At 42.0% G+C, this 24,464-nt stretch overlaps 1 protein-coding gene across 3 annotated transcripts in view; it reads left to right on the forward strand.

Moving 5' to 3' along the window:
- The first annotated feature begins 11,568 nt into the window (after nucleotides 1-11,568).
- RASSF8 (Ras association domain family member 8) overlaps nucleotides 11,569-24,464 on the forward strand; it is a 95,800-nt gene continuing 82,904 nt past the window's right edge. Inside the window, exons 1-2 of one of the 3 annotated variants that reach the window (XM_053942390.1) lie at nucleotides 11,593-11,648; nucleotides 24,031-24,156. The gene's annotated coding sequence lies outside the window, so the exon portion shown is untranslated. Of the gene's footprint in view, nucleotides 11,649-11,729; nucleotides 11,755-24,030; nucleotides 24,157-24,464 lie in introns of those variants that run through there. The other 2 variants (XM_053942391.1, XM_053942394.1) reach the window with 2 other exon arrangements.

Here is a 24,464-nt window from a genome sequence, read left to right on the forward strand (position 1 = left end):
TAAATTGTGCAGTGTGTTAGTTAAATCCACCTTGAAATGACTGAACAGGCAGCCTCCAGCTTGTGGGAGATTCACATTTTTTAAAGACACAGCATAGAGAACAACAGTTCCAACCTTTCCCTTTCAGTGCTCCATACACCATCAGGGGTGTTTGGGTCCACATCCCCTCTCTGGGCTATTTTGCTGCTGCTTAATTAAAAAGATGTAATTCTGCAGTTATGTACTGTAAATTCACTCACTGCTGCACAAACAGCACTGTCCATTTCAGGGCCATAAAACTGCCCTCAGTCCCAGCGTGGGACTCACATAAGCCCTGCTCCTGGCACAGTCTGGTCCTGACTGTGCAGGAAGCTCATTACAGAGCCCATTCCATGTACCCACGTAAATTTGTCAACCAGTAACTGGCAGAATGGTGCTTCAGGATCAGAGCATTCACTCACTCCGTTCTGTTTAGCTCACTGAAGCCTACGAATGAGTTTAATTTTTCATACCCTTCATTAAAAGAGACCACAGGGAGGACAAATGAGCAAGCAGAGCCATAAATACATTACAGATGTGCAGAGTTTTCTTTGGGGGCTCAAGTCAGAAGTGATTTGGCTGGAGCTGTCTGACACTCGCACTGTGGCGTGGCTGTGGCACAGAAGGATTTCTCCTGTGGCACAGAGGGAAGGGTACACAGTGTGCAGGCCCAAGGCAGATGCCAAGGGCACCTGATTGTGCCCGCAGACTTTTCCAGTGCCAGAGGAAAGCAAGGATTTTCTCTCAACAGCTTTGAAAACTAAGACTGGTCTGGGGGATCTCTGTGTCTGCACAAATTAGGAAGATGGAAACACATAAATTCACTTGGCAGGAAGCATGGGGTTTTGCTGACACTTCAGGAGTTTTCTCACACGATACTGAGTGAAAACCATTTCCATCACATTCCCAGGTGATGGCCTGCATTAGCCTGACATGTAACAAAGCAAATCACGGTTTGGGCTCTGAAACCACTGCCAAACCCTGGAGAAAGAGTAGTGAAGGTGAAATTGGCCTCTTCATTTCCTGAGGACCAATGTGATAATACCACACAGAGCCCTCAGAAAATACCTATCAGTGTCACACGTTGAGCAGGGGACTCTCAGTTCAGGCCACCCCTTCACATCCCTCATTCCCTTGGCTTTTCTCACATATTTACACCACAGGTCCCTGACCTCTCCTCTTCTTTGGGCCCGTGACAGGCACAGGTGTTTGTCCTGATTGTTCAATCCTCCCCCATGGGCTGTACCAGCTCCAAGGGGCCATGGATCAGGGAAATGACCCACAGGACACTCAGAGGGACAACAGCCCTGCCCCTGAACATCCCCTTTGGCTGCAGTCTATCTGGGCAGGCAATTCCCACGGGACGATCAGCACCAGCACTCTTTCACCCACATGGAAAGTAAATACTGACCATGAGAAAACAAACCAAAAAGGAATACTTGCTCAGATTTGAGACATGCCCTCCCTCAGTGGAAGTTCATAGTACCACAAATTAAATGAGACTCTTCTGAGAACTCAATTTTTTTCATGGAAGAGATGCCAGGCTAGTCCTGAGAGCACTGGGTCTTGTGGGTATCTACAAATTGCTTTCATAAGATGGGGAGGTGATGTGTTTAAAATAAAAATCAAAACCATCCCAGATACTTCTTGGTAGCACTTCTGAATTAAAGAATTGATTTTTTAAAGCATTTGGTTTTGTAATTTTTTCCAAGGTTATTATTGCACTGACGTTTATAAACACTGAATATGGAAAAGAGAAAAAAAGCCCTCATTTATCTCAGAATTATTTAGATCCTTGTTTTCATGATGAGAGTCTTTGGTACGGCTTATGGAATATGAAATATTCACAAAGTGCAAGGAAGAAAGAGGTGCATGACTTTGGCAAACTTTCCCTAAAAGTGATGGGAACATTGTTTTAGGAAGGGTGCCTTTGGATGAAAAAAAAACAAAAAGAAATTATGATGAAAGAAAACAAAAGCGGCTTCACAGCAGGATTTAACTGGCAAAATCCAAACAGCATCATCTTCTTAACCCTCTCACTACTAAGAAACAAAATTCTGTCTAAACCAAATTTTCCTTATAGTCAGCCTGTCCCTCTCTCTGTTCCAAGCAGTGATGTCCTGTTATTACCCTCCTTCATTTCTCAGTGTACAGGAACTATTCTTGCTTGCCCCAAATGCCTCTGATTTCATTGCCAGCCTCTAAAATATTCACTGGACCATCTGGAACACCATTTCTCACCTGAATGTAGGCAAGAGCCTCTTTTGAATTGGGAAATCTGCACAGCATCTCTGAGATACGCCTTGATCAGCTGCATTATCTGAGTGCAAAGGGCTTATCATTACTTTACAAGTGGTGTTTGTAGAGCGCTGATAAACAGAATTATTATCTTATAGAGCTTGGCACTTCCTTTGTTCCTGTCTTTGGCTGGAAGGCTGGGTAATTAGTTGAGAAACCCTCCTCCGCTACAATAACCTGAAAAGAGAGTCTTATTCAACACCTGTTTTTCAGCTTCCCTTAGCATTTCAGACCTCACACCTCTGCCGTTTGCACATACAGGTCGTAGAAAGCAAATTAAAACTGACCAGGAACAAAAGATCAGTCTATCTCTTTGTTTAGGCATGACACAAACCCAGTGACATGAAAAAGCAAACAAACAGCAGAAGTCAGGGACAGGTCAGAAAAACAAAGAGAGTAGAGGTTACTTTGTTATTGCTTGAAAGAATAAAAATTGGCCTAAATCAATTTTTACTGCATGTTTTCAGCTTTCCTGCCAGCCTTTCCTTACAGAGCAGACCCTTGAAAGCAGCCTGAAGCCGATTTTACAGCAGGGAAGAAAAATGCATCCAGTCAGTGTCAGAGTGCTGTGCCTGCATCACTTACACCTCCCGTGCCTACATTTGCACTGAAAGTTTTAGTGAACAAATTAAATTACGTCTTTGTGTTGGAAATTTCTACCGTGCCATGTTAACAGATCCCTTTTGCAGCTGAATCCCTCAGAAAAACATCAATAATTTAACAATTTTGCTGAGTTTTGACCAACTACATTTGCTGCTAATATTTTTCCTGACATTTAGCATTCCAGCCCTTATTCAGTTTTTACACCACTTTCATTCTCTTTTGAGGAATTGTGCTGGTGGGCTGCCTGACATAAATGATATAATAACAAAAAAATGGTACATCAATAATCAGATTTCAAGGAAATTCACTTACATAGCAGACTACCAGGCAAATGTAGGTACTTAAAAAAACAAACAGAGCCATTCTCTCTAAAGCTATTACTTTCTCTCTTCCTCTGCTTCCTCTAATAAGAAATTAAAATCCATCATGTTCAAGACATTGGAATACTCATCATTCTGTTCACTGCAGGGTTGTGCTTCAGGAGTAGTGGGGGAAAAAAATCAAACCAGTGCTCATTTTCACTTGATATGCAAAATTAAAGATCAGATCCTCATTGAGTACAAATCATTATAGCTCTTTTTTGAAGCAATGCTGAGAATGTGGCCTTGGACCCAAAATGAAAATTACCCTTCTCCAGGACATTGTGGTTATAAGTATGGACATTTTCAGAGGCTTTGCAGTGATATTTTCACATAAGAGCACAATATTTTCTCTTGGGCTTAAATAGATTATCGCAGATCAGAGCTCCCTCGTGGAGTCACAACCAGGAGAAGGTGCCACTCCTGTGGAGTCACAGCCAGGAGAAGGTGCCTCTCACCAGGAGAAGGTGCCACTTGCCTTCAACCACCAGCAGAGAGCCCCAGAAAGTTCCCTCCCAGCAGGACTCTGCTCCCCCTTCTTGCAGGAATGCCCTAGGCGATCTGTAAGGTGACTTTTCCCCTTTCCTTCCCACAAAGGGACCTTAGACAACCACACCACTCTGACATCCTTCTGCAGTTCACCAGCCCTTCCCAGTCACCAAAGATGTGGAGCTGCAAAAAGGGAACTGGCTGGGCCAGATGGGGCTCGGTACTCAGCAAAAGAGCTGCTCTAAAGAAATAACTGCCCTAAAATACTTCCCTAGCATAGAAAAGAGTACATTGTGTTGGGTTTATTTCCCAGAAAAGGAAATTAGCCTGCCCTGATCTCAGCTTGGGCCTGAGCTTACACTACCACTGTTCCAGCTATCAAGGAGTGGCTTGGGTATCCCTACACCATGCTCCAGGTGTTCCGTGGGCATATCCATACCCAAGGCTGCAGGGGAGGCTCTCCCTTGTATCAGGATGCTGGAAAATGCTCCTCCCTTCTGTTCCCTGGACATTGGGTGCTGGCTGTGCAAAAAACAGCTGGTGGGAAGGGATGGTAGCCTCTGCTCTCTCCCCACATCAGCTGGCATGTGGGGTGTGTGGAAGTACAACCTGGCTGTGATCCCACTGCCATTGCTGCTCAGATCCATCTGTGCTCCCACAGGACAAAGAATCAGGGTGTTGCACGACAAATGTGCAGGACTTGTGGCTTGGGGGAAGAACATGAGGCATGAACCAATACTGAGAATCTCCAACCTTGGTTCACCAGTGAACTCTCTGCTCCCAACAGATTTAGAAGCCAAGACACGTGACTGTTAAAGTTTAATACAGAAAACCCTAACCCAGCAAGGATGTGCACAGATCTGTAAATGAATGCATGGTTGTGAATGCAGCATCACACAGGCTTACAAGAGTTTTGAAGATTTTAATATTTTAAACCCAATAACAACCACTTGATCAGGTAAATATCTGAAACTTTGCCAATTTCTTTGCTCTTTTTCAGTTTGAAGTAGACAATAAATGAAACCTCTTGAAAACAAAGGGTTCAACGATGGGCAACAACAGGTAAAGCAAAGAAAGAGCTTTTCACAGCTCTGATTTCCAATAACTTACTTGTAAGGCATAGAACTACCCAATTATCCTAAAACAGTCATCCAATTTGTTTCTCTGTGGGGAAGCTTGGCTCACTCGGGTCATAAGGATCAGGAAATTAGTCCTTTGTTGAAAGAGGGTATCTTGCCCTCATGTTTCCCAACCTACCACAAAAGCAAGGAGTGAGACAGAGAAAAAGACTTTACAAGACAACAGGGAAACTGTTTTTGACAAACAGTCAAAATTTGACTTAGAAACTAAACTTAATTTGACAAAGAAACTAATCTCCTGAACTCAGGTTAAATACAGACCTTGCAGAGCAAAGCACCAATTTTTGCTGCAACAGATTTGTAGGACAGCCTAAAACTTCTATTACAAACTTTCTGGAGGTGCAGTGAAGTGTCAGTGTTTATTCCCAAGCTTTTCCAAAAATTCCGGAGAAGTAAAAAACTCTTCTTTTTTTCCCATGTAAACTTCTTAAGATGGAAACCTCAGCAGCAATACTTTATTCTGTGGTGGGTTTTTTCCCTTCTCAATTTTAATGTGTGTTTTGAAAGCCCTCAAGACATCTATTTGCATTTTCCAAAAGCTTTGGAGATCTGGCCCTAACTTACTTATGAAAATGGGGCTTAAGCTTGGAACTACTGAGGTGTTTTTGAAATTTTGCACTCTTTCTATTTTAAAGTCTATTAGCCTTGATTTTGCTGCTTCAGGCGATAGGTAATTCCTATAATTTTCAATAGAAATGAAATACTGTAGGAAAAATGTAGTAGGAGAAATGAAATGCAGTCAGAAAAAATTGAGGGTCTAGAATTTATTGACGAGGTCAAAATATGAAAGGGGTCTCATGTACCTTTTAATGTGCATGATAAAAATCTGTGCATAAAAGAATAGCAGGCATGTCTTTTGGCACACCTGCCAGACATACAGAAGAATAACAACAAAACTGATTTATAAACTGAAGTGAATATAGTTATTAATATATTTTAATAGATTGCTGATGAGCCATATCTTACACTGGAAATTACAGTTGCCTAAATCAAAAGTAACAATATCATGCCAGACCCTTTAAATATTCCTGGTTTTTGAACTCCATGGAAAGATATCCTACTATCCTAAAGTTTAGTATCATACCTGGAGAGAGAGGATTCTGCTATATTTTACAGGAAAAACAAAACCAAAACACCCAACCCAAAGAAACATTGAAATTACAAAGGTTTTACAACTTTTCTGTGCATTATAAAAGAATATTCCTGTCTAAATGTCCTTGATCAGAGAAGGGCATAGATTTCCAGACACCCAGCAAATTAAGACCTGCATTAAATATTACACCCATTTCAAGGGCACATTTCCAGATTCCTAAATTAAAATCTTCTCCTTGTCATTCCCTCCTAGTTAAGTCAACTATTTTTGTCTCCATCACTGGATTTCTTTTAAGGTGTGAGTTTTTTTCTCTGCTGAGCCAACTCTTCAACAGAAGACTTGTTGTAGATAGTTTGATCTTCAGATGGTTTCTCAGTCCTTGCTTGGTGCAATGGTTTCTGTCACCATCTAGGTCCTCCAAGCAAGAGAGATGCAAGTCCCCATAGAGATATTAATTTGTTTTAGCTGATATCTGGTCACTTTCTCAGATCCACAGTACATAATTTTCTCTCTTCTGAATTTCTTGCGATTTATAGTGGTATTTCTTTCCAGGACTTGGCAAAAAGGTGATGCAAAGTACTTGCATAAAACTTAACAGGCAGAGCATTTTGTTGTCTTTATGTTAAAATTAAATGTCTGAAGACTGTTAATGGTAATTTCTCTTCCCTTATCATATGACATTTAGATTTCCTCTTATTTGCATTTTGGTTTCAGAATTGTCAAGGTTCACATCTTTCTTGCATTTCTTTGTAACCATGGCAACTACAAACTTACTTTTTTTCCTCTAATGAAAGCCAAGACTCTTGTGCAGTGATCTACAGAAGACAGAACTTGAAGAAAAATACTTTAAAAATTACGGTTTACTATCAACCATTCCAGATAACTATTGATTTAAACAGGCCTTTAAAAACTGGTTTAAAGGTGTTCATCCAAATCTTATAATCTTATGGACAATGCACAAGGGTAATGCTAGTAATGTTCCACTCCTCTGTGACATTCCCCCACTTTAGACTTCAACATGTTCCTCTAACCTGAGTCAACTGGTCTATCTCTGAAGGAAGTAAATGACTTTCTATTAATCGAGAAAAATCAGAGGAAAAAAGCCATTTGTTGATGAACACACAGAACCAGGCTCACCTGATTCCAATTCCTGTGAAATAAACAGAAGAGCCACACTCATGAATATTGAGTATCTTGCCTGCCAGAACTGTAACTATCCCTGAATATATTCATAGTGTGCTTAGGCTGGACCCAGGAACTGGGAGAGTTACTGCTTGTACTGACAACAAAAATAAATTTGCTCTGGTTTTTTATTCAAGGCTAATTCCCTAGTTAGTATGAGTTAACATTCACATCCAGGTCAGAAAGAAAGGGGAAGAATTCAGTTTGGGATTCTTTTTTGAGCTCATTTGGATCTCTTCCATAGAGCTGAGTCTTGAAATCTGCAGTGTCTGTGAGTACCCAGAATCTGCTGTGTGAAACAGAAATAGAACATATTTCCCATCTTAGAATATCTGTCTTTTGAATTTCAACTATTTGAAGACTGAGGTTGCATTTTTCTGTATATTGAACAGAGCACATCACTCACACTTAATGCACAGCAAGGCAAGACCTAGAAAACATAGAGGAGAAACAACCAGGAATTATTGCTCCTCAGGCTGCAAGAAATAAATATTAACTGAAAAGAAAAACAAAACTAAGAAGAGAGAGTTTGAAGAATGCACTTAAATTTTAATCTGACGTTTGTTTGCTTCTCCTGAATATCAGACAGCAGTTCTATTTTAAAAGAAACCAGGCTCTTGAAATGTTCATTTTACAGTTAATCAAATACACCACTGGACATAAATTAACCCCACTCCAAATTAGCTTGTTTTTCTGCTTGTTGGGTATCGGTTCAGATTTATTTGCTATGGACCAAATTCAGCAAAGTACTTAAGCACATGCCTAACTTTGATCATGCAAGCAGTCCCACTGAGACTATTCACATGCTTGGATACATGTACACAGTTAAATAATTTGCTGGATCCAGCCCTACTTTTCCTCAAGAAAGCATTTGCAGAGACAGAGTTTGTTCTGTTCCGACCATGAAGAGCTTCCTGCAAACCCTTGACAGTGAAAGCAGTGCTGATCACTTGCCACTGGTCACACAGAGCTGTTTCTATTCTCAATGAGCTGGATTTTATAGTCTGGATTAAATCTGAAGGGCCCACCGAGACACTGCATTTCCCAAGGTGAAATGACAGTGGCAAGGGCAGTGGTAGCTGCTGCTAGATCAAGGAGAGGAGGAAATTAAGGAACTTCAGGAACATTCTCTTCTTGGTTTTGGTCAAAAAGGCATCATTCTTGGAAAATTTACATAACCAAAAAGCATGTGGGCCTATTTTCTCCTTTCTGTGCTCATTAACAACGTATGTGTAAGGCTCTGCATGTGTGTGGCTGTGTGGTAAAAGGAATTTCCTGTGCAACTAGAATCCAAAGGGTGTCTTACTCCTTTCCTGGGATACTTAAATTACCCCCTTGGCAAAACCAAAGCAGGATCTTTATGGGAAAACTGCTTTCCTACAGATCTGAAAACTTCTCTGGCTAGATCCTACTTACCCTCCTCCAGAAAAGTGTGGGAAAAGGACTGAGTGAAGGTGAATGTGACTCAAATTATTTGGGATTACATTAAAAGTAATAAAGTTAAGAAGTGATTGGGGTGGGCACCAGGAGTGAAGAGCTGTCACAGCAGAGTCACTCCGCACCAGCACAAAGTCCTGCCCTTGGCTGGTACAATTTAGCATCACTCCGTAACATCTTCCTAGCCAATTTTCTGGGGAAACGAGGCATCTTGCTCTTTCACAAAAGAGCAGCTGGACTGCTGTGTTACATATATCTGTACAATTTTAACCCCATTTCATGGCTGGATTTAAGCCTGATTCCCCTCTTTTCACTTAAATGACCACTGTCATGTTCCCTGTGCTAGCCTTGGTCAAATTTATGCAACTGAAGCAACACAAAAATTCAATTTTCTCTTTTTGCCACCACCTCACCTTTCAAAAGAGTTACATTTTTGATGTAAAAAAATCACTCTTGAAAATGTATTTGATGCCCTCTTTGGACGTCCTGTCATATCAAGCTGTGCAAAAATTGCTCTGAAAAATTCACAAACGCTATTTTGAAGCAGCGGAAATGCGTTCCCTTTGGTGACTTCATAACCAAATTGCAGAAGGGAAATAGGAAGAAATAAGATATTAGAATATTAAAAATGCCAGTGCTCAGCCAGCAAGTGAAACACCACAACAACACTGAGCACAAACATTTTATGCCTTGTTGTGCATGTGCTGAACATTGGGAAATCTCTTAATTGTGGCCATTAATTTCCCCTCTGTAAAGGGGTGTTTTTCATTCACTAACCTTTCTTGCAGGAAATTACACAGAAAGTGTATAAAAATTATTTGTTGGGCTTGAGAAACTAATAGGTGAGTGAACTTTAAATAGAAAACTCGATGTTTGATGTTGTAGCCCCCGGTTCTGCTGAACACCTGGAGCAGGCAAACAACACAAACTCAATGACTTATCAAGTACTTGTTTTCAGTAAACCATTAACTCCTTCAAAAAGGCTTTTCTCCTCCTAACAATAATTTCCCAGGTCATATAGCTTCTATAGCTTCCCAGATCATTCACTCCATGAGAGTCCCTGGGAAGCCTGAATTTTGGGAAAAATTCTTCCATGAGTTTTACAGCTCCTGTTGTGTTTACAGGCTTCGTGAAAAACAAAAGGAAGCAGTGGTGTATTCTGAGAACAGCAGCATCTTGACAGGTATATATGGTTAAATATTTTGCAACAAAGAATCTACCTAGAAAATGCATCAAGCTTTTAGGATGTTTTCTGACATGCTTTGAAAATCACAGTAAAAGATGCCAAGTGCAAACAAATCTCATCCAGTAGAGTGCAGAACTGGTCATCAGCACAACTCCTTTTTCCTTTCATCCCTCAAGTGTTTTTTTTTTTTTTTTTTTTGAAAGTTTCTAAAACTGAAGGTGAGTGTGTTTAACTGACCATAGAAAGCACATGGTCCCCCAACAGAATAATCTGATTTTTACAACCTCCACTTCAAGTTGTGCTTAAGGCTCTTCTCACAGACTGCTTAGCACCTCTTCCTGTAAAAGAGGATAAAAAGGTCTAAACAAAGAAATAAAAGTCATAGCCTTCTGAAGACTTTTTTCAGCAGGAACTTCGGAGGTGTGCTTACAAAAAATCTGCTTAGCAAAATGAACCCACGAAGAAAGATGTGATCATAAACCAAGAGTCAGACCTACCAGGAATATTTGTACAAACACAAATCTCACAAATATTTGCTTGTATCTAAACTGAAATTATGCTTGTACTCTTGAAAATGTCCTCCATGTAGCACCAGCACAGAGTCGTGTGGAAGAAACACCCTGCATGGAAGCAAAACTGTGCTCTCCTCTGAAGGATCAGGAGTTACAAAAAAAGCCACCTCCATAAAAAACAGTTTGGGATGCTCAAAACCTGCAAAAGGAACAATGAAAACACAAACAAGAAAAGAAGTTTTTTTGATGACACTCTTTAGATGACTAGCGTGTCCTGGACATGGCACAGGCAGTTTTGGGAAGGCCACGAGCCCAGGGAAGGGCTGGGACTGACTGCTGCTGCTCTGCTGCTGCAGCTGCTGGGAGCTGAGCGCAGACCCTGCGCCAGTGTTTGCAGACAGCGAAAAATGCCTGTGAATCATAGCGCTGAAGTTCATTTCCAAAGAGGTTTCAGATTTTTTTAAATGATCATTTTCCCAAAACTGATTAAAACTTCATACTCAAAACTTTTTTTTGCCCCAAACAGCCGCCTGCGGTCTTTGCTGCTCTGAGGTTTATGACTACTTTTTTTTTTTTTTTCTTTTTTTTTTTTTTCCGGAGAATTTTCCATCATCAAAATCCAAATCAGCAACAACACAGAACACTGCCTGCCGGCTTCCCGCATCCCGGTTCAAACAAGCACCAAAGGCATTCTTGTTTCTTCCAGAAAAAATAGGGGGGAAAATAATAAAATCTCGTGGAGAACAACAGAGTAACCCGAGGTCTCCGGCGCGGCCGGGGCTCGCCCAGTGCTTTGGGAGGGGTGTGGAGGAGGGCGGGCGGCGCCGAGCCCCCGCTGCCGGGCACGGCTCGGGGGCTCCACTCAGGCGAGGCTGCAGCGCCTGAGCTGCGGAGGCGGTGGCTCCCGGTGTCGGGCACAGCTCCGGGGGGCTCCACTCAGGCGAAGCTGCAGCGCCGCCGCCGGGGCCGGAGCCGGGGCGGCGGGGGCGGCTGCGGCTTTAAGAGCTCCCACAATGCCGTGCTGGCGCCCCAGTTCCGTTACATGTCTCCCCCGGTGAAGGGGAGCGAGGCAGCGGCAGGAAGGAGGCAGAGGGCCCCCCCCCCGTCCCCCGTCCCTCCCCGCACTCCCGCCCGCCTACCCCCGCGGCGGGGAGGAGCGGGGCAGCAGCGGGGCAGGGCCGCGCCGAGCCGAGCCGAGCCCCGGGCGCTGCTCCGGCCGCGCCGCCCCCCGCGGGCAGCGAGGCGGGGCCGGCGGCCGCTGGCGCTGCCCCGGAGCCGCCGCGGGACGGGCGCCAGGAGCCGCTGCCGGCACGGCGAGCGAGGGGACGGGCGGTAAGTCCTGCTCCCGTGGCCCGCTCGCTCCCTCCGTCCCTCGCTCGCTCGCTCGCTCTCCCGGCTCCGCGTCCCCTCTCCGGCAGCTCCCGGCTCGTCCCCGCTGGTGGGTTTGTGACCCTTCCCTGCCTCTTCCTCGCTCGCCAACTTTCCCGTCCCTCTCTCCCGTTTCCCGTCTCCCCTCGGATTTTCATGGGTTTTTTTTTTGGTGTCTTTTCCTGTTGTTTCTGGTTTTTTGTTTTTGTTTTGTTTTTTTTTTTTTTTTTTTTTTGGTTTTTTTTTTTTGGTTTTTTTTGGCGTTTTTGGCTCTGCCGTTCCCCCCTCTCGCCTCTTCCCAGCCCTCTGGCACTCGCTTCTGTCCTTTCGCTTCTTCCTTCGCTACTTCCCCGGCTTCCTCCGGCTTTTCCTCTCTCCTGGCATCCGTTGGGCATCGCGTGGAAAAGTAAGGAATATTTTTCGGTGTCCTTGAGGAAGGGAATTCAAAAACCTACTTTTCTTTCACAGGGAAATCTTTGTAGTAGTTTTCTTTCCCCTTCTCTTCCTGTCACCGGAAAGAAAATTAAACCTATTTTTCTCCTTTTCATCCCCCCCCTCCTTTTGCTACGTGGACTGTTTGTTTTGGTATTTTTTTCTTCTCCCCCTACTTCGGGCAGTGCCGTCTTGTTTCACGATTAATCTCTTTTATTCCTGCCTCAACCTCTCCCTCTCTCTTTTTCTTCCTCAGTAAGAAGAAAGATTAAAAGAAAATGTGTTTTGCTAGCAGGGAATGCATGAGACTTTTTGGTTTGTTGTTTGGTGGTTTGGTGTTTTTTTTTTTTTTTTTTTTTGTGTGGTCTTTTTTTTTTCGTGGGGTACTATTGATGAGAAAAGCTTAAGCAAATACAGTGCGGTAGGACAATACAGAGGCATGAACTTTAAAGGGTGAGGAATGGATTCTGCTGCTTACTTTCTGCAGCAGAATGTGTTCACTTTCTGAAGTGGTGTTAAGGGAGGTCTGCTTCAGGGTCCGGTTTGGGGTTGTGCTAGTCCGGTGTGTGCCAGCCTGATTTCTGTCCAGCAGAGTAGTGAATTTAATAAACGCAGTCGTAAACTGCGTTTCAGTGTTGCTTGTGTGTTTCGTCCGTGTGAAAAATCAGGAGGCGGGGGAAGGTTACGGATTCCGGTGACCCCTTCGGAATTACACCTGTCACGCCTCCCGTCCCCAAACTGCAGGTGTGTCGGAGGTTGACACATTTAATAAATTTGCTGGAAAATGCTCGCATCCGTCGCAAAAAGTGCTGCCGGGGGTTTGGGAAGTCTGGTTCGGACCTGTGAGTTTCTGCCTCAGCTCTGGTCAGTAGCACACGTTGAAATTGAGTGTTTGCCGGGCTGTGGAGAGCGAGCAAATCAATTGCCTAATGATTTCTACAAGGCACCTGTTTAAGGGCTTTCAGGCTCCCTGCTAATTGTGTATGGGCGCGGTGCGATTGTGTTAAGTGCTGTGAGAGTAAAGGGCTCTATCTTTTTCAGTAGAGAATATGTAGCTTGTGAATGAACTGTCAACTCTTTTGATTGGCGGTGGTTCTTCTCTCTGTTACATTGCCTATTCTGATAGATACCTTCCAAAAGTCCAAAACACCACGTGGCTGAACTGCAAATAAAATCAACCTTACTTTTTTTTTTTTTCCTGCTTTTTTTAAAGAAGAGAGAAAATTTAATTTCGGATTAACTTTTTGTTTGATTATATCTCATTGGAAAATAACCTAGACATGAAATTGGAAGTACTTCTCTGATTCTTAGCGCAAAACATTTTTTTGATACTGAATGAATTGCTGAGGGAACTGACTGCTTGGGATTCATTGTACTTAGTTGTGTGCCCTTTAGTACAACTGAAAGATAAAGGTGATTCGCTTCTTACAGTTAAGTAATCTCTCCATCCTTTCCACCTTTGTGAGCCCAGCAGAATTTGATTCATTGTTTGAATTGATCTTGTTTTTAATCTTTCCTGGAGATGAAAAAGTTTGCCATAGTGGGAAATAGGAGGAAAAAAATACCAAGTCATATTTAGCAATAAGTTTAAGTCTTTCAAAACTACCTCGAACCATTACTGGAAATGCCAGCAACAATTCTGAAGAGCCAAATTAAGATGATTACTCTAACTTCTTAAAATATGTTTGAGGCAAGCTCTGAAAAGGAACGAAGGGGATTGAGTTGCCGAAAGCGTGGAGTGGAGCATGGAGGATGGTGGGTTCTGTTCCTGCTTCTGCCTTCGCAGCGTGACCTGGTTAAGCTGCCTTCTGTGTGCCCCTCCCGGGATAGTGAGATTGCCCCGATTCTCCTAAATGCTATTTTCATATGATTTGTAAGAAGACTTGCACGTAAACGTTCAGTTGTTCTGATTGCTGATCAGGTGGGAGTTTGGCTCATGCTGATACTCATTCTTGGAAAGTTGTAGGGATCTTGAGCATCACTGTTTGTTTTGAACAACACTGGATTTTTATATTACTGCAAAGGTTTTGAGACTGGGGTTATTTTTATCCCCTGAATATCTTTGACAGTATCAGTGCATTTTTTTTCTATGGTCCCTTAAGTCTGCTTCAAGCTGACTATGAAGGACAGCACTGACCTTTCTAGAAAGAAACTGTTAAATTGAATTACAGGGTGGAAAACTGCAGTGTGGGGTCTGGGCTGAGGACCCCCCTCAGCATGGGGCTTGCTGTTCCTGGTAATTTTATTTTGTGAGGTCTGTAATTATGAACTTAGCTTAGTCCACCAGTGTGTTTGCTTTCTAATTTTAGTTTTTTTGCTTGGGTTTTTAAGCCTTTAAGACTTCTATCTTGACATTAAATGTAAATGTTTTATGGTTTTCTGGGGCTTTTTTGAAAGCGTGGGTTTTCCTGTAATTTTTTTCATGGTGGGGTTGGGATTTCACAGTGTGATGAGATTTGTTATAATCTCAGTGTCTGCCTTCCTCAGACTGGGATACTTTGTGAATGTGAGGCTCTAGCCTGTTGCTTTTCTCCAGTGAAAATGATACTCAGTTCTGTAGAAAGTTGTTGGGCAAGTGTAGGTGCGTTTGTGTGTATATATGTGTTGTGTGTTTGTAACTTGCTGTCCTCCTGCATATGCACGTAGCTCTGTGCTTCAGAATCTGGACAGCTAATCTAGTTTCAAATTCAGTTTCATAAATAACTAATTCTTCCTACCCTTCCCATTCCCTTTCAAAGCCTGTGGTGATCTCACACCTTTGACAGAAGTGGTTTTCCTCGCTGATAAGGGGATGGTTGTGGTGTTTTCTCCCTTGACTCTTCTGAAGGCTGTATGTATCTCTCTCTGTGCTGATAAAGTGTGGGGAGGGGGTTGAGTGGTCTGTGTGTGCTGAGCAGTGCCATCCTGCTCCATCTCTCTCCAGTTTGTCACCTGCAAAGCTGAGATCACACAACTTATCTTGCTTGGGAAAGAAAGGTGGGTTCGAGCTGTAGATACAGGGGTTTGTCACATCTGCCAGGGGAACTGCAGACCCCTCTGGGTTGTCACTTCACTCAGATCTCTGCAAGCATCTGGTCATCTTTGTGATGACATAAATATGGAAAGTGTTAATGTATCTGAGAGGACTGTAGGAGACAGGCACTGTGAACTTTCAGCTGGCAGGTGCTTGAGAAATCCACGTAATTCACCTTTCTGCTTTTGAGTCACTCCTTAAGGAGGGAGGAATCTGTTTACTTTCTTGTTGTGCTTTGAAAAGGGGCTCACCCACACCAAAAGACCTGTAATGCTTGCTGTAGTGCAGGATTATTGCACAAAAGCATCTTGCTGTGCAGTGCTGTGGCTGCGCTCGGTGTTGTATGATAACACATGTTTCTCAGCTGTTGTTGATTCCTCAGTGCCACAGACTTCAAAGGAATGCACCGAAAGAGAGCTGCAGCCAGGGAAAAATGGGGTTTGTTCCAGTGGCCTGTACCATCCATCTGTTTAAATACTCTGCTGAACTGTTCCAGAGTGGTCAGGCATCCAGTTAGGACTGAGGAGCAATTACAGCTGGGAGTAGAGCCTGCTGCAAGAGACCACCTAGCGGAGTGCTACCTCCCTTCTGTGGTTCAGAGCCCCCCTGCCCTCCCAGCCAGCCAGGAGAGATAAGGCTTCTCATCTAGGGTGTCTTTCAACATGACATTGTCTAATTCCTAATGCTGTTGAGGATTTATTTATTTTTACTCTCTGTTCTATCTTTAGCACAAGAAGGGAGGAATGGTAATGAGGACAGACGGTCATCTCTGTTGTCTTCTCTGTGTGGGTAGCAAGATAGAGCTGTAATTTAAATGAGTAAATATTTATAAAAAGATTTTTTTTTCCCCCCATATGTATGGGATAGTTCACAGAGAGTGATCTGTTGATCACTTGTGTCTCCAAAGGTAGTGATATACGTTACTGGATTAATTTCAGCTCCAAAACATGAGCAATAAAGTTACATTGCAGCCAATTCTGTTGTGCTCTTTCAAACTGAGTTTGGGGAAACACTTCACAACTTCATCCATGGTAACTAAAAATACTCCAGTGTACTGCATTATAATACAGGAGGATGCTGCCAATTCCAAGTATTATAAGTTATGTTTTTACTGAAATTCCAGTATTGGAGTCTGCTGTGCAAGACACATCTACACCTGTCATTGCCAACTGAATCTTCATATCATGGCCTGTGTGTTCTCTGTGGTCCCAGATAGTGGAACTCAGAGAAAATATTAGCAGAGAGGCTACAAGTAATCTGTAGATAACCTATGAAGATCCCTGAAGTTTTTCTGTGTGGGTCTGACATTAATTTTGAGGATTGGAATGAGCACTGTAGATAGAGCAATGTGTGTTTCAGCTAAGAGGGTTTAACCTTCTTTGTCAATGGAAAATGCTCATGCAAATGCACTAAGAGGATATTTGAGCTTGGAAAAGTTGTGAGGCACTCCAGGATTTGTTTTTCACCTGCAAACAAGCAGCACAGCTTTAAAGGTGAGATTGAATGTTGTCCTCTGCTGTGATAGTGCTCCCTCCTTGGTAGTGTGATGTGACATCTATGCCTTTGAAAGGAGAGTTCTTTTTCCCCATGTTGGCAGTTGTGATGGTTTCATGGTATTTTGAGATGTCAGATTTTAATGCCTTACTACCCCTTTGAGCAGAAAGGGGAGGGAAACTTCTAGAAATGTGTAATGCAACTGACTTCCAGCTTCTGCCCTTGCTCCAGGCTTGATGTTGTAGTTTGAGTTTATTTACTTGATTTGAAAGCTGTACTTGGTGTAACCTTACTGCAGCAGTACCTGACATGTTTCCAGCCTGTGCCTTGCTGTGCCTCTGCATTGTCCAGATTTAAAGTGGCCAGGCTCTTGGTGCTTTCTTTGTATTGTGTTCTCCCCAGGAATCTTCAGAGCTTAGAAGGAACTTCCTTTTGCTTCAAGTGAACTGTAAGTATTTTGCTAAAATATTTTTGGACTCCTAAAGTGTTTGTCAGTATTTCCAAGCTGTTGTTTGAAAGGAGTTTGGAGTTTCCAGAAGAACCTTTGGAAATTTTAGGTTTTACTCTCAGTCAGCGGTTTTGTGAGCATGGATAAAGAGAGGCTGTAATTCCACTGGGCAGCCAGATGTTTTGTGTCTGTGCTAAAGTGGGGAGACAGTGTGGCTTTAGGGGTTGAAGGGTCTGCTGTTCTTGTCACAGGGCTGTTCGGAGATCTTCTACAGATCTGATCTGCTTTTTCTCCTCTCCCTTCCACTCCCTCCTGCCATGCCTGTGCTGATGGTGATTACCTCCTTCTGAGTAAAATGGGATTATTGAGAGCAGAGCATAATTTGTTGCTTTCTAAAAGGTAGGTATTTGCTTGTCAGTCTGTGTTTCTTAAATACTAAGCTTGAAGCCATATAAAAGCTGTATGTATCTTGACAATTAATGAATTAATAGCAATTATCCAGTAGATTGATACTAACGTTCATTCTGACTAGTGTGGCATTAAGTGAAATTTATAAAGAAATCAGTTTTCCTTGCAAACAGAAGACAGCACTCATTGATGCAAATCCCCCAGTTCCATATTAAACTGCACCAATTTTAGGCATTGAAACACTTGTAAAATCTGTGTCTGTCCTTATCTTTCTTCTCCCTCTTCTATGTGACATATGAGGGAAAGTTAAAAGGAATTTATCAGTGGCTGCACATGTCAGTCTTCCTGGAGAAGAAAGTAGGAAGATGCCACAGCTGATAATATTTAGAAGCTGATATTTGGAATCAAGAGAGCAAATGCTTAAGTGTGACATTGCAGCTGTGTATCTGGCAATATTAACTAGCAGTTGTACCTGGAATAATAATTCCCATCTGGAGAGAAACATATGGCAGTGGTTGAAAGCCCTTGTCCTTGCTCACCAGGAAGTGATTGTGGTGGTTTTTGTTTTGTTTTGTTTGTGTTTTTTTTTTTTTTTTTTGTGCTGTTTGTTTTGGGGGGTTTTTTTGTTTTGTTTTGTTTTGTTTTTTTTTAAGAAAGTCTGCCCTGGGCTTCATCCCTGCCTTCAAGTCAATCCAAGCATTTGCACTGTTTTCACTGGGGCAAGGACAGAAACTTCGAATAAGTTGGAGATACTGTATTTTGAGCAGTGGAAGTGGCACAGAGGAGAACAGGACTAACAAAGAACAGTCACACTGAATACAATGCAGTGTTTTCACGCAGCTAATGGGATTTGAATTGGTAACACGATACTCCAGAGAGATAACAAAGGCTATTTAGCATACAAGGGAACATAGTTTTTTTTTTTTTTTTTTTTTTAAGAGTTGGTAGAGTGTAGCAGAGTCTTTTGTCAGAACTCATTCTAGTGAACAAGTTCTGACAGAGAATGACTAAATTAATAAGAGTTTATGAAATACTCTGAATAGAAATTGAATTTTTTTTACTACCCATGTTCTTTAACTGCAGTTCATGTATTTGCTTAGGAGTTTACCTGCTTCCCTCATGTCCTGTGAACTTAGTCTTTGTTTGAAACTGAAATATACCATAAATTAAAAGTCTTTGGGCTTTTTTTCTTCCAAGAATGGAAGAGTGGAGCAAAACAAAATGAAATTCACAAAGTTGTCATAACAAATCGGGTACCCTGCTGTTCCCTTATTTCCCAGGAACAGACCAGAAAGCAACCAGCTTGATACAGACCACAGCAGTACTGCTTGGGGTTAAGCTGTCCTGTGTGAGACCACAGAGAACTGTCTTTAGATGGTTTTTGATGTAGTGAGGATGGACATGTGTGAGGGTGATCAGCTGTAAGAAAGCCCGGTTGGATCTCATAACGCAAGAATTAAGATAATATTCTACTTTAGGCCTGCTGCTTGCCTCCCTTGTGGTTTTAGTGAATCAAAGGAACTTGCAGTCTGTGTGAGCAAGGCTGGAAGATAAGAGGCACATACCTTTAGGAGGTGTTGTGTGCTGTATGAGGAGAGCTGGGTGTGAGTTTACTGTTGGCAAGCTCTGTGTGCCATGGGTTGGTCATTTTTCTGTGGCAGAAATTAGGGGGAAGAGGCTTACCTTTCTTAGGTAGGGGATGAGAGAGCTGGGCTCCTGACTGCACCCAGAAATTGCAATTTAAAATGTTCTCTGATGGTGGGTTTGGTTTTACTTAAACTCTTGGCAAGACAGAATGGAGTTTGGGTCTGTTAGGAGTTGCTGGTCTTCTGTTTGTAACTCATTATAAAGCTCCTCATCAGCCTTGATCAGCAGCCTGGGCTGGTGGCAGGTGTCACTGCCCATAGCAGGGGGTTGGAATGAGATGGTCTTTAGGTCCCTTCCAGCCCAGAGCATTCTGTGATTCTGTGCTGGATTTGCAGTGTGCCTTTTGAAACACAGGGTTCTTTCCCAACCCTTGCTCTTCTCCTGCTGCCATTCTTTTAGCACTTTCCATTGGCGACTTGTTCCTGTGCTCCCTGTGTGTGCCTGATGGCACTGCCACCCCTTTCTGCCCTGCCACCAGGCTTCCTGAACACTTCATTGTGACTTTGTGGCTTTCCAGGTGCCCCTCTCAGTTGCAGCCCAGCTTTTGGTTTTGGATGGCAGGGAAAGACACTGGCACTTTCCCTTCATGTCTCCCAACCACAGAGCATTCCTCCAATTCCTCTGCTGCTGAGCTATTTGGAGCAGACTGGGGGAACACTTGATTTGCTGTTCCCTTGTCCAGGAGCTGGGTTTAACTTGCACGAAGCACCTGTCCTGTTGAGATCCTGACATCCTGTCAGTGCTCATTTCCCCTGCTCCTTGAGAGACAGCGTTTTTGTTGCTGGCAGCTCTCAGCCTTCTAGGGAAGCCCAACCAGAAATATTCTAGAATTCTTCCACTCTCTCCCTCCCCTTGTCTTTCACTGACCTCTAACCACATTTTTATCTTTCTTGACAAGATGCTTAGTTTCATTTATCAGCTGCTTTTCCCTTCATTCTTCATCTTTGATTATTTTTCCAGGAGCTGCTTAGAAATATTAACCATTACAGATGTGCAGAAGAGTCAAATATAGTCACATTCCTTAGTGTTTTGTTTTTTTTAGTGTACTCGAATACTAAAGTGCCTGTAGCAGGTAAATACTTTTTATGTACACTACTTGTCATGATAAAAATATATCCATCCTCAGCACAGGGTAAGGAAATGCAGTTGGCTGTATTTTCATATTACTATATACCAATATTACCAGCTGTAAGTGCCCTATGTTTCCCCTCCCTGAGTATAAACTAGTGCAGTAAGTTCTGACTTTTTAAAGTCATTAACATTTTCTGCATTTGTATTTACACACTGTAAGATAAAAATGTGACATAAATAGAAAGAAATGGCAAATACACTTTCCTGTCTTAGTCTTGTGGCTTCCTAAGTGCTTGACAAATGCTCTGTCATCTCTAAAAAATATTATTTTGTTCTAAAAAACCCAAATACTATTTCAACTTTTGTAAAAATATGTTTGCTTTAATGTGGATAGCAGAACAGAGTATGGCTGGATTTATTTAAATATATACTGCAAGGGTATTTCTTTCCTATTTTGCAGTGCCCTTCATGCTTGTCATTGTAGGTGTATATGCAAAAGCCTAAATAATTGGAAATCTATATGCTTTTTGAGCATGGTTTACTTTAATAGTCCACAATGATCTCTGGACAAACTATATTTTATTTCAAAAGACCTCCATTATCCTCAGTTTGACCAGTATGAATGAGAATAGCATTCAATGTATATACCATTTTTAAGAATACCCTTCTTTTTCTTGCTGACATGGACATAAAGCATGTGGTAGGGTGAAGACAGTTCTGTAATGGAATAGAAAATTAAACAAGAGGGAGGAAGAGAGTATGGCTTCAAGTTTATAAAAAGGAAGTTTAGATTGGATATTAGGAGGAAATTCTTTGCTGTGAGGGTGGCGAGGCACTGGAAGAGGTTGCCCAGAGAAGCTCTGGATGCCCTATCCCTGGAAGTGTTCAAGGATCTAATGACAAAAATAATATTTAAACTCATTGTGGTGATGTCACAATCTGTAGCTGTAATGTTGAGCCTCTTAATTGCTGGGATTTCAAGTACAAGGCAGATGGGAATATCTGGTCTGATTTTAATATTGTCAGGGGGAGCCATCTGAGCTGCTTCATTCAGAGTTCAAGCCTTAGTACAAGATTACAGGGTGAACTTCCTTTAGACATTTGACCACTACTTATCAGTGGCTTTTTTCCTGTAAAAATAAAAGCTATAGCTACTAGATGAATAATTAGACCTTAAATCAGCAGTTGGTAAGTGCATGTCCCATCCCCAGTGGGTGAGACTGTTGGCATGCCCAGGATAATGTCCCTGTAATGAAGTCCAGCTCTGGAACAAGTTCTTGATGAACTTCTGTAGCAACATGACAGCCTCTGTTGCACCCTTAAAGGCTCCCCAGCCAGGCTGGAGTGGCAAAGGCACAGATGTAGAGTGATGATGGCCAAACAGTGCCACCTGTGAGCCACTCTGTGAGTCACTGAAGCTGTGGCTGTCACATAACTGAGGGGAAATGCCTGGGAATGATGTTAAGCTGATTTACCTGGCACCTTGAGTGGGATAACAGCAAGCACATAGCTGAAGTACAGCTTCTCTTCTGGCAAGAAGCTCAGGGAAATATAAACCAGGGTGTTCTTATGACATACTGAACCTTTTAAGGGAAAAGTATCAAGGAAAGGTTCATGATAAAAAAAGGTTTTTATGATAAGAGCTGACTGGAAGAGTCAGATTTGTTGCAAGATTATTGGAGGCAGCCATGATTTGTTACTGTACCTTGTCAATTCCAGGAGCTGGAAAGGGTGTCAAGTGTAATCCAGCAGTTGGTACCCAGATACTGTGTGGCAAATAAACCACTGGCTGTTCTTACATCTTTTCTTGCAACTTCTACTTCAGTTTTCCTGCAGGATAGTAACCCTAATGGCAGTACTCCAGTGCTGTTTGAGCACAAAGAGCTTTCTGGGATGGTTTGTGTTCCTCTGATGAAAGTTCAAAATAATCTTGCTGTACAGCCACTGTTTTCATTTTGCTCTGTGTTGTGTTCTTCTCCCTGTCTTCCTGACTCCTGCAATGTTTTAATAAAGTCAGTCCTGTGCTTGTTGAGCTATGAAAAGGGGAATAACTGTAATGCTCCAACCTGGGTCCTTTCTACTACACCTGACATTCAAGTAAGACATTAAAGCCAAGGCAAATCTTGAGTAGTTTGACTTGGTTCATTTTCATAGTCCTTTTCCAAAACATGCGTTTTTGTCATATGATTTCCTGCAGTGGATTTATTCCTCATGTTGAGAATTAATACAGACCTTCAAAAGAGATCACAAAGTAAAGAATCAGGATTAGTTTAGAAGCTTTTACTGTTTTTTTTTCTTTTCTTTTTTAATTCATACAGTAGCAAATCGGCGAGGGTATCCTTTGAGAAATTCTTTACCATCAGTTCTATTAAAAAGAATTCTAGGTTCTATTTTGCTGTGCTGAGCCCATCATCAGGATGCCTGACTGGTTACCTTGTATTCTTAGCACTCTTGAGGTGCAAATTTCTGTTCTTCCGTTCACACTGAACCCTGTGGATGTGTGTAGAGATGTTCTTTCTGTGCTTTGTTCACGTAGTTAAATTTCATTAAAGCAAAGGCCAAGCACGTCCTGAAATTTGTAACAATATTGTTTGCTCTCCTAGTACCTATTTGCTCATTGTCACTGATTTAACAATGTGTGAACCTGAGGCAGAGCTTGACTATGTGGGAATTGGCGATTTGTGTCTGCATTTGCCTCTTCTTAGGGAAATTTCTTTTTTTTTTTTCTATTAACATTTACCAGACATGGGTTTTATTTGAAAAGGGAGAGGAAAAAAAGCTTAAAGTATGGATATATGTAGGCCTGTAAATATGTGTTGCTTTGACAGCTTATGCTATTAAAAATATACCATATGTAGAAAATAACCTGTTGGTCTTCATGTAAGATGCTCTTACACTCAATAAATACTGAAGCTTATTTGAAGCATTGGAAATGTGTGTAGAGAGTGAGGTAAAGAGTGACTGAGTGCAAGTCAATTTGAGCCATCATCCCCAAAAAAATCTTGTGACACAAATCACTTAGGTAAGTTTGCTTTTGTGTTTGCTTATTTGGGTTTGTCTCTGGGAACTGATTTATTTGTGCTGTGTCTTGGATCGAGGGGACAGCAAAGCAGTTGTGATGGCTGATACTAAAAACTAGTATGCAAAATTACCTACATATGTTATTTCTATGAAATTCAAGTTGATTTATTCCACCTTGTCCCAGGCTGGGAGAAAACCAGCTGCTTTCTTGGAGTCAACACTGGTTGCCCTCAGAGCTGACACTCCAACTCTGCCTGCATTGATGTAGTAATTTGTGAGCACAACTTGCTTAAAAATGTATTCAGCATCAATAATAGAGGATACTTTTTGCACTTTATTAAAAACTCTTGGAATGCACTGGGAGACTGGAGTTCAGTGGCTCTGACCTTCATTAGCTGTAGAAGTGTTTAAAGAAAGCGATTTAAGATTTGTCACTGGCTTAGGGCTAGTGGGAGGTCTCTTGATCTATGTCATTATTAATGACCATATGTAAGAAGGCTTTAATTTTCTAGGGAAGCATCTTCATCCCTTGAGTCGGTTTTGAGATCCAGTTGGTGAAGGCAACCTGGTCTGAATAGAGCACTGGCCTTGCTTTGAGCAGGAGGCTGGGCTCCAGCAGCTCCTTCCAGCCTGAAGGGTTCTGGCTTTTGGTCTATTTTCTTTTTCTTTAAGAGGTGTTTGTACCACACAGCCACCATCAGCTGTAATGGGATTGCCTTGCTGATACTGCCAGTAGTTAAGCCAGAGGGGTAAATAAATAAATCCTTGCTTGTAAGTAATTTAATTTTTTTTTTTTTTGCATATCTTTACAGCACTGCAATTGGATAAATGCAGAACATGTAGGATTTTCTTTGCATCTTGTTTTCTGGCTGCTGCAGAATCTTTGTTTAAAGAGGTGGAGTAGGGCAAGTTATTATGACCTTCCTCTAAACTGTAGGGTAAGTTTTCAGCTTTCCTGGAGCTGTGTTTTTATATGGAATCTAATGATTTTGTACTTGAATGCAGCAGACAAACTGTGTTCTAAGGAAACTTGTCACAAATGTATAATATATTGAAATTACCCATGAATTATTGAGTTGGGAAAAAACCTATAAACATAGCAAATATTAGAGGTGATAAAGAAGGGAAGGAAAAATTCTTTTATCTAACAGAATGCAATATATGCATTTATGTGATAAGACCTTTAACAAGGAGTTAAAAATACAGATTTTTCTGCAGGAATACATATTTGAGTAAGGTGATATGG

This window comes from Vidua chalybeata, chromosome 5 (assembly GCF_026979565.1).
Source record: "Vidua chalybeata isolate OUT-0048 chromosome 5, bVidCha1 merged haplotype, whole genome shotgun sequence".
In the NCBI taxonomy this organism is placed as follows: domain Eukaryota; kingdom Metazoa; phylum Chordata; class Aves; order Passeriformes; family Viduidae; genus Vidua; species Vidua chalybeata.